Below are 11,218 nucleotides of genomic sequence, written 5' to 3'. Positions count from 1 at the left end.
CTGATAACACTAATTTAGCTGTGACTCAGGATATCATACCAACATATTATCTACAGACATAGAGCTTCTATAAAATGATAAGTAACCTTTGCCACCTTTCGGTGTGCCGACATCTGGTCTGGCCCATGGACTAACATGGTGCCCAGACTCTCAGGTGGTTCTCCGCTCTCCTGAGGAGGTGTGAGGGAAAACAACTCTCTCTTGGTTAGAAGAAGGTTTGAGAGAAAACAAGAGTAAAGCCCAAGGCATCTTCAACTCACACACACACACACACACACACACACACACACACACACACACACACACACACACACACACACACACACACACGTTGTTATTTAATTAACCGAGGCCTTAGAGGCCATTACAATAACACCAATTAAATATCACATGGGTCAATGCCTCGCTAAATCAGCTCTTCTGATTCAACTGTTTATTTGACAAAATTGTCAAAGTGTAAGTTTAATACCTTTAATACAGATGTCCACTTTCCCTACAATGTAGAGTAGATTAATGTAACTTTATATGAAAACATGTATTGTTAATTCACAGTAAATATCTGTGCCATTTTTTTCCCCAAACAGACCCTCCCACAAATTTCAGAAGCCAATCGTAGCCAATCCGAAGGGAATATGAAAATTCTGACTGATAAATCTTGATCACATGACCAAAGACAGGGGGTGTGCCGATTTGTGTGAGTTTTGGACAAAATATTTAGGAGTAGTAGCAAAATATGTGTTTTGAAGATAACACAAAATGGCGGAAAATCTTGAAATCGGAAAAGAGGCGGGACCTATATGCAAAGTTGCGTCATGATCCAAGGAGTCCAGGGAAAAAAAATATTTTTGATTCTATGACCTACGGTTCAAGAGTTATAGGCCAAAAGGTGAATCGGCCTTTTTTTTTTAATGAATATTGATAAGCCTAAATGTATGGAAAATATTCAAAATAAAGTTTGGTACCCAAGGCTAGAATCCATCAGTAGGTCTTAAAGAAGCCTCATGCAAAATTTGGCGCTATTATCAGCTTCGTATCGATAATTTTGCTAAGGGACCCCACTATATGGGCATCTCTATTAATTCAGGTGTGAAGTCTCTGTCGACAGGATTTGCTTGAAGGCAACCTGAGAGGGTGAAAATCCCATGCAGAATGGTGAAAAGATGCTCCATTGCTTTATGTTCAGCAGTGTTGTTGAGGAGTGCAGCTGTTGATTTATACACCTTCTAACCTGTGATGGACTCCAATATGTGGGGGGGGGAAAGGGGTTGGTAGTTTAGAGATCATCTAATTCACACATTGTTTTTCCTTTATTGGAGTTTTGTTTTTGTTTTCTTTGATCTTTTTTTTTTCATTGGTATTGTGCGACAGAGCTGTGTGTGTGAAAAACTTGGAATGTTTTTGCAAACATTTTAACACCACAACTATTACAGGGTGGTCCCTAGCTGGCAATAACCTTGTGGTTGGACATAGACATATACAGTCAGTGGAAAAAGCATTCACATTTTTTACTTAAGTAAAAGTATCAATACTGCAATGTAGAAAATCTAGAAATAGTCCAGAATTAAAAATGTACTTGAGTACAAGCTCATAGCACGGCACAGCGCTATGAGCTTGTAGATCTGCTATTTTTGAAAAATCTTGAACATTTGTGCAAATCTTGTGCAAAACATTTGTAACTCAAATCTTTGCTTCTGGGGGTCCCTGAAACAACATACATTTGGAGATGGGGGTGGGGGGGTGGGTCTGCAGCCAAATACATATAATGTTGGGGGTCCTTGACATGAAAAGGTTTGAGCACCACTGATATAGCAACTTGCGTTTTTCAGAAAACTGTTAGGATTTAGAAGACATTTGTAGAATGGGAACCCTCAGGTCTAAATGGGTTAAACTAACAGTGAGGATGTTGCTGTATCAACACAGATGAGCCTCTTCTGAATGCGTTCCTGCATTCCTGAGTGAGACACACGCATGAGGCAAATGTGGCACGTCTGCTCCTTACATGCAACCAGCATTTCCGAGCAAGACCTTCCCAAACCACTATACCATTCAGGATGTAATCAGGATGTAATATGAAAAATCTAACACATCCGTCTTGATCACATGACTATAGAGATCATCTTTACAGATGTGCGTGAAATTTGGATAGAATCGGAAGGAGTAATATTAAAAAAAATTGTACATATGTCGGCCTCCTGGTTGCGCTATAAAAGGCAGATGTGAAAAATGCAGGGCATCAAGTTTTACACAGATCGGTGCAGTTATCTAAATTTTTATCCCACGATTTTGTAACCCTATTTTTTACACCCAGTGCCAATTGTCTATGTAATCCTGGGCACTACCTTCCCTCTGGCAACCTAGGGAGGCCAGGGCCGAGCTCATGCCTCCTTCAATGCATGAGAGCCAACTGACCTTCTTGTCACCTGACAGGGGAGAGTTTCCCTGGTTGGACGTAGCGCATGGAAGGAACACGTTAATCCAACCAGTTCCCTTCCCCTCCATCAGGCGCCCCGGCTGGCCAGGGGGAGGCAGTATAGTGACCAGGATTACTGCATGTTTTTGTGAGGGTACCTACCCTAGGAGACACGGGGAGAACATGCAAACTCCACACATCGGTGCAGTTATAGGTAAAAACACGAATCGGCCTGTTATAGCGCCACCATGAGGCTGATTTGAAAAAATTGGCAATTCGTCCTCGGCATAGTGGAAATATTCGTGCAAAATTTCAAGGAAATTGCATGCTGTGTTCATGATTTGAGGCATTTTGTTCAAAACGGAGCACTCCTGCAAACTTTGGAAGCCATTTTTAGCCAATCAGGATGGAATATGAAAAATCTGAAAGACACGTTTCGTTTAATGTCTATAGAGATACTGTGTACCGATTTGCGGGATTTTTGGACAAAATCTGTAGGAGTACTGTCAGAAAATATGTTTAGCACAAATCGGCCTCCTGGTGGCGCTATAAAAGGCCCATGTGAAAAGTTTGGGGCAGAGGTTCTGCTGTGGCATCCAGGGAGTGTGTGTGCACAGTTTCACCGCGAGCAAGCCAACGGTGCCGGAGATTAGTTGTACACAGACAGAATGACGGACAGACGGACACACACACGGACGGACGGACAGAGGGCAAAACATACTCTCTCGCCATGCCTTTCGGCCTGGTGGAGACAATAAGTGACTCATAGAGCACCGAAGTCCTGACGTCACTACCAGTAGAGGGCGCTTTCCGCAGGTTCATGGCTTTACTTTTTGTATTGATATCCTCATTGGGGAATCTTAGATCCTTCAAATAAGAACTGTGTTCCAAAAATAAACACACCACCCTGGCGTTTTTACTCATATGAAGCATCGACTGAAGGTGTGAATGTACACATTTACCCAAAGAGTAACACAATATAAACACTAGAAACGAGTCAAACAACCCAAAGACTACATTTCCCATGAACGTGGCTGCTGTAGGGACAGTGATATCAGACCCGGAAGTAGTAGTTCTTAAGACTTTTAAGGCAGAATTAATTCCATTTTCGCCAGAAACAGGCTGTATCAAATATGAATGAATATCATAAACGATGCAGAGCCACGCCCCCTGACAAAAACGCCAGGGCGGTGTGTTTATGTTTGGAACACAGTTCTTATATGACGTGATCTAAGATTCCCAAATAGGGATTTCAACACAAAAAATAAAGCCACGAACCCTGGAACAGCGCCCTCTACAGGCCCTCTACAGGCCCTCTACAGGCCCTCTACAGGCCCTCTACTGGCAGTGACGTCAGACTTCGGTGCTCAATAGGAGATCAGGTAGCCTGGCAAGCCATCCCGGTCGCGTGAATCCACACCTCCATAACACATGAAAATGTGTTTGTGGAAAGGCTCCCTGAGTGCCTTTCCACAAACGGAGTCAGTAGGGATCCATCTCCAGGAGGATAGATTCTATAGCCCGAAGGGACAGTCGTGGGTTTTATTGGTCGTCGTTGGTTGTCAGGGCAATATCACAACCAATCGGTGGACGGGCTCTGCCTGGGGCTCGTCTTTTTTAAAGCCACGCCCCCTTTCCAAGGGGCACGCCCCTTACTCCTCTCCTTTAATGCCTTATAAGGCCCAAACTCCTCCCTTTTTTTGCAGGGTATTTATAGGAAGAAAAAGCATTCCGGTACCTTCTCTCTCTCTTATTTTGTCTCTCTCAGTCCCCTCTCTCCTGCTCTCCCGTCTCTTTCCTCCAGGCTGCAATCATCTGAGCTTATGTTCAATGTGTTGCTTATTTGATCAATTATGCACAGCTGCCTCTAATGATATCCTCGCTGCATGTCAACTATATTTATTTGAATGTCCCTTGTAATGTTGTAGTAGTAGGCCATAGAGATTTAATCAGGCCCAACCCAGCCCGACAGAACGTCAGCCCGAGCCGACCCAAAGCCTGTTACATGACAAAATGGTTCCGACCCAGCCCGAAGCCCGACATTTTTATGATCAGCAGCTGCAGCCTTTTTCTCCTCATTACATATTGGCTAGGCTATTCATGAAGAACAATTGTACCTTTTCACAACTAGCAGTTGCGCTCATTCAGTTTTTCAAAGTTTTGAACTCCTAGTAAGTTTCATTCATTTTCGTTTATGAACAAAGGCTTTGATCTGAAATCGTTTGAAATTGTTACAGACATCTGGTAATCCAAACGGCAGTAGAAAACATTTTGATTCAGCCTCCTTCCATTCAGACCGTTAACGGAGGCTGTTAACTTTATCTACTGTAGCTCCAACACTGTCTCATCAGAGGCAGGCTGTCTGTCTCTCTGTCTGCTTTGCTGCTCTTGTAGCAGGGCGGTATGAATTTATCTATCTATATGGCCAACTACGCCACCTGGGGAGTTGCACCCCAGGAAATATGTATAATATAAACCAGGAACTATGTATAATATAAACCAACCGCCTGAACATAGATTGCTCCAGGCAGAAACAGTATTTATACAAAGTACAAAAAGCTTTATTGTATTAAAACATCAATAATAAAAGAGAATGACATTCATTAGCTAAAACAATAGGATAATGCACTTAATAATAAAAACCTATTTGCCTATAGGGCCAGTGCTGGGGGTTAAGGGGGAGGAGGAGCAGGCCGGCTGACCCAGAGGAGGGGCTCCCCGAAGTGGCACAGCAAAACAGACTAAGATTACTTCACACTACAAGCAGAGCAAAGGGGGGGAGGAGAATTACCACAACCCACTGGACAGCCGCCACCTGCTCCCTCGCACCAAGGGGTCCCCAGCCACAGGCCTGCAAGACAGGAAATCAAGCTTTAGGCAGTGCCAGGAAAATAGAGTTAATTAATTGGTATCATATATATCTATTATAGAGTATATATATATATAGATATGTATATTATAATAGAGTGCCGTCTGTAGGCCTATAGTTGCAGGAAATAAACAAAACCAAGTAAACACAAAATAAACAATACTAAATAAGCAAAAATAACCAAATAAGAAATAAACAATCACAACGAAATAAACAAAATAGGCAATAACACTAAATAAACAAAATAAACAGGGAGGCTGGCTGTGAGCCTGGGGGTGTAGACCAATGCGTCAGCAAGGAGTGAGTTAACCCATATAAGGGCATTAGCTCCGCTGGAGGGGAACCTCAGAGTGGAGCGTCAGGGTGCGAGAGTTCTTAGGCGTGGGTTTATTCAAAACCCCCAAAGCAGCAGCAGGTATCACGGTGCCTGAAACGATAAACTGCCGTGTCATTCTACCACTTTATAATACTAATATTCATTAAGACAGGAGCAGAGAGACAGACAGCAACGTACCGCTATGCAGCAAAGGCGGAAGCCACGATGGCCCGCTTGCAGCGGCGGACACCGGTAGAATAAACTGTAGTAATAATAAAGGCCATGATTATTATAGTGTCTCTCTCTCTCTCATGAGGTACAGTACAGCTTGAAAGGATTTCTGTTGATAATCTTCTTTTGAGTGACCTGCCAGTCACAGGTGTGTGACTGGCACCTGAGCATGGGTCATGCTACTTTGTTGCGCTTGAGTATGATCCAAGCAGCAACACTGCCCCCATGTTAAGATGCCACGTTTGTTATGGCTAAATATTTTCTAGGCGCTACCCACACGTTTAGCTGTGTTCTACACTCCATTAATACATACATACATACATACATACATACTGTACATACATACATACATACATACTGTACATACATACATACATACATACATACATACATACATACATACATACATACATACATATTGTAAAACAACAAAATGACAACATAGATATTGTAATTTTGTTTTAAGACATTGTAAAAAGACACAATTGAAGAAACGTTGCTGATTGTTGCAAAAAAAAGAGTCAGATCCCAAGTGAAACATTGTGTTAACCAAATAATGTCCCATTTATTCCTATACTATTAACAGTGAGTAGGGCAGACCTTTGAGCAAAGTTCATAGAGGCTTTTCATTCAACAACATTTGATGACATAGAAACAGTTAAATTCTTCTTATAAATCATATCTTCCCCCTCCCCTAACACCAGCAAAACCCCACAGGATATCACCATCACTCACCTTCACACTGATCTTTGTCATTCCTCACTTAAGATCTGATGGTGACATTTAGTCATTTTACTGTGTGACCATCTTGTCTAAAGACACAACACATTCTCAGACATAGGCGCCATGTATTGACGTCATTTTAATTCCCTAATGCGTCACTATCAGTGTTGGGCACCAACAAGTTACTTTTAATATGTCACGGTGTGTGTTAAGCAATTACAGCCTGTCCCTATTGGCCGTTTAAGAGCACCTAACCAAGTTTGGGGTGTTTAGCATGCTGGGAACTGGAGTCATGGCTGTTTAAACCCTAGCCAATAAGAACACAGAGGGGGCGGAGCAATGAAGGTGGTCTTTATAGGGTGCAGGTGGTCATTATATGTTCATCTGGAGCTGGTCTTTGAAATAAAATACTGCAGCGTCTTCTTGCCTAGAAATGTGGTCATGGCTCTTTTCAAAATGCAAGAGTCACACAACATTCAGAAGTCTTGCTCACTCCTGATTCTCAACGAATCTCTGTGGTTCTAATTTGCCAATATGTCAATTGTGTTTGTATAAGATTTGAGTCTATTCAAAGACAATGATTTGCGCTGCGCAGGGCCATTTGCTCCAAACCACACACACACTTCAGTTGGATCAGTTTCTTCACAACCATAGCTTCCACACTGGTGGACAAATTGCCCTCTCACTCAGGCCTGTATTGTGAACATGCCTTCTACAAACCTCTTGGCGTTGTAGAGGACAGTTTTAAAGACGGGGTGCCGTGATTTTCAGTGATTTCTTCCCCCCCTAAAACATAATCATCAGGTAGGCTATGGTTATACTAGGAGGAAGATGTTTTTCAAAAAAGTGTACAGAAAGTGTTAAATTTTTTTATGTGGACACGCCTCCAGTTCATTAAGTATACCTGGTACTCACCTTAGCACCTCCTCCACCACCTAAGCACCACCCACCTGTCCTAGTCCCTCCTCCTCCTCATGCCCACACCTGTTGTGTTATGATAATGAGGGGGAGGGTATGATTTTACTATGTCACTAAAGGGCTGTTTTTCTATTGGCACGTTTGACCCTCAAGGTTTCAGCCTCCAGGTAAGAAAGTCAAAATAGTCAGAGAAGACATAAAACACCATAAAAACACCACCAGGGGGCTTAATGAAGTTCTATCAACGTCATAGACACATGAAAAACAGAAAAAGTGCAAAACCATGGCACCACCTCTTTAAGATCTCCCCTGTTACAGCTGAGGACGTGCTGTTAAAGCTTAGAGCCCTACAGCCAACCAAGGCCACAGGCCATGACGGCATTCCCACTAGGTTCCTCATTGTGGCACACAATAACAAACCTGTCCATCAGACAGGGCCACGTCCCGCAGGAATTTAAGCACCTCTGTATAGAAAGGGCAGCAAGTTAGACCCTGGGATCTACCGCCCCGTTTCCATCCTTGGTTCCATCTCAAAGGTTATAGAGAGACTAATCTATGAACAGATAAAATACATATCTGTTAAATCACAAGATCCTGTTGGAATTCCAATCAGGCTTCAGAAGGTCCCATTCCACTCACACATGTCTATAACAAACTCACGGGTGAAAAAATGGCGTTGAAGGTGATTTCAAAGGTCAACCAAAGAACAAGATTCTTGGGCAGGGTATCTCCCTATGCCAGCAGCAGTGCAATTAGGACCTTGGCCCGTGCTCTCGTTCAGTGTCACTTTGATTATGCATGTACCTCGTGGTACAGGGGTTAGATCTCCAAGTCACTAAAGACAAAGCAGCAGAACCTCCCAAAACAAACGTGTGAGGCTTCTCCTAAAATTGAAGCCCAGGTCTCATCTTACCTCCACCCACTTGGCTAAGAGTGGAGGAGAGAGTATCTCACCTCTCACTGTGTCTGGTCTTCAAGCTCCTAGATGCCTCTATTCCAAAATACTTAATTCATTACCTGCCCAGAGTGAGTGATGCTCAGATGTACACAACCAGGGGAAGTTTATATGATCCGATTCCCCCTCGTTTCAGGACGCTTAAGGGGAAAAATGTGTTCTATCATGCAGCCACTACTCTGTGGAATGCCCTCCCTTCAGCCCTAAAATCCCTAAATTCTCTTTTAAGATTTAAACATGACCTCATATCATGGCTCCATGAGTTAAGTCGTTTTTTTAAAGTCTCTTTCTCTTCATGATTCTGTTCATCACTATTTCTAGCTTCTCTATTACCTGGAAAAGGTCAACTTCACCACATCTGGTGGTGATCATGTATCATTTGATGAGAATGGTGAAGCTTTACCAATCTTTGATATATTGAACTGGGCGTGGCTTCCTGATGGAAGCACAAATATTCACAATGTAGGTGTGGTCAGGAAGTCGGCCTCCGGAGATGAAGAATTCATCCTTTGATGAAGACAGAATCTCCTGGAACTTTGAATCCAAAAAGGTAATATCATCTTTTCTAAAATAACTCATGTTGAGCTCATGATGTGAATGTAATTTAGTTTAGACTGAAGCTGATCGTTTTCCCTTTCCTCTGTGTATTATTGTTCTGTTTGTCATTAAATGTTTCAATGAATTGAATACACAGGAGCCGAATGGAAACAAGCCATAGTGCTTTTTTGGGTTTAATCCTTTTAGCATCATTTTGTATAGACCTGTACTTTCTGTGCTTTTTTTTGCAAACTGTTAATAAAGTATTCATTCAATCAATCAGTAAAAAATAAGTGAAAGAAGACTATACTATCGTGGAAAGACCGGCAACATATTGAAACAATGGCTGCTGAAGAAGCTGTAAAGTAGCGTACTTTCCTTATCTCTCTCTCTTTAACCTTTCACACTTTTAGACTCTACAGAGTGCACCAGTTGTCCAGAGGACTTCTGGTCCAGTCCCCAGCGTGACCGCTGTGTCCCTAAGAGCATGGAGTTCCTCTCCTACCACGAGGGCCTGGGTATCTCCTTGACAGCCGTCTCATTGCTGGGCACGCTTATCTGTGCCATTGTCCTGGGAATCTTCATCTATCATCGGGACACGCCCATGGTACGCGCCAACAACTCAGAACTCAGCTTCCAACTTGTGTTGTCACTCAAACTGTGTTTCTTGTGCTCACTTCTGTTCATTGGTCGACCCAGACTCTGGACTTGTCAGCTGAGGCATGCAGTATTTGGGATCAGCTTTGTGCTGTGTGTCTCGTGTATCCTGGTAAAGACTATGGTGGTGTTGGCTGTGTTCAAGGCCTCCAAGCCCGGTGGTGCAGACATCATGAAGTTTTTTAGTGCCATGCAGCAGAGAGGAACAGTTCTGGCTCTTACTTTCCATCCAGGCAATAATCTGCATAGTCTGGCTTGTGTCTGCCTCACCGACTCCTCATAAAAACACACAATACCTCCGTGATAAGATAGTCTATGAGTGTGAGGTGGGATCGACGGTTGGTTTTGCCGTGTTACTTAGTTATATTGGTTTACTGGCACTCCTCAGCTTCGTCTTAGCGTTCATGGCAAGGAATCTTCCAGACAACTTCAATGAAGCCAAGTTAATCACTTTCAGCATGTTGATCTTTTGTGCCGTGTGGATAGCCTTCCTCCCAGCATATATCAGCTCCCCAGGCAAATATGCAGATGTTGTGGAGGTATTTGCTATTTTAGCATCGAGTTTTGGCATTTTGGTGGCGCTGTTTGGACCAAAGTGTTATATAATCCTTTTGAAACCTGAGAAAAACACTGAGAAGTCCATCATGGGTCGTGGTGCCACCAAGACGTAGAAGCAGAAATTCAATGATAATTCATGTTCTTTGTATTTTACATTAAGTTTATTTGGATATGTGCCTCAGCTGGTAAACCACGATTGAACCGTGGCAAAGAAACATTGTCTTGTATTATTAATGATGATTAAATGATACTCCCAGTGTCTTCCATTGTGGAAGAAACCTATAAACACATTAATACAAAACAAATAAATGCTATAATTTACTCACCCACAAGTTTATGTCAATGATTCAACAAGTTGCCATTGATATTATTTTAAGAGTGCATATTGTCATATTTTTTTTTACATTGCTCACAGTATAATAAATTGTTTTTATATTGTTTTTCTGTTCGCCTTATAAATTGGAGTAAAAAAATTGTTAAGATTATATATTTTGGGTATTTTCATTTACTATAACTATACGTTTCAGTCTAACACCCTGTGGACTATATTCCATTTAAAGGAGGAGTTCACCCCAAAAATGACTTATTTTCTATCAATTGTACACCCTATGAAGCCTTGAATCCATGGATTAATTTTTGTTTTTGTCGCATTCCTAAGCTAATAATTTGATTCCCGTCTCCTACCGGCTAATGTATCCGGTAGGAGACACAAAGTAGATTATTTGTGTCTCCTACCGGAAATACACACGGTCATCAAATTATTGTCTTAGGAATGCCACAAAAACAAAAAAAAAATCCATGAAATCAAGGCTTCATGGGGTGTGTAATTGATAGAAAATAAGTATTTTTTGGGGTGAACTCCTCCTTTAAGTTCTACTTTTCTATTTAGGGGCTTTCTGTTCTCACCTTAACCCATAAGTGTATGGCACTCAAATCAAAAGCGCGTTCCCGAGAAGTTCATTTGCATTGTCCACGCCCCATTTCACACTGTAAAAGGCAACAGGAAATATCCAACTTCAAACTGACTTCACCAACAACGTGAAA

Source organism: Gymnoscopelus braueri (assembly GCF_963280865.1).
Source record: "Gymnoscopelus braueri genome assembly, chromosome: 8".
In the NCBI taxonomy this organism is placed as follows: Eukaryota; Metazoa; Chordata; class Actinopteri; order Myctophiformes; family Myctophidae; genus Gymnoscopelus; species Gymnoscopelus braueri.
This window is presented reverse-complemented; position numbering follows the sequence as displayed.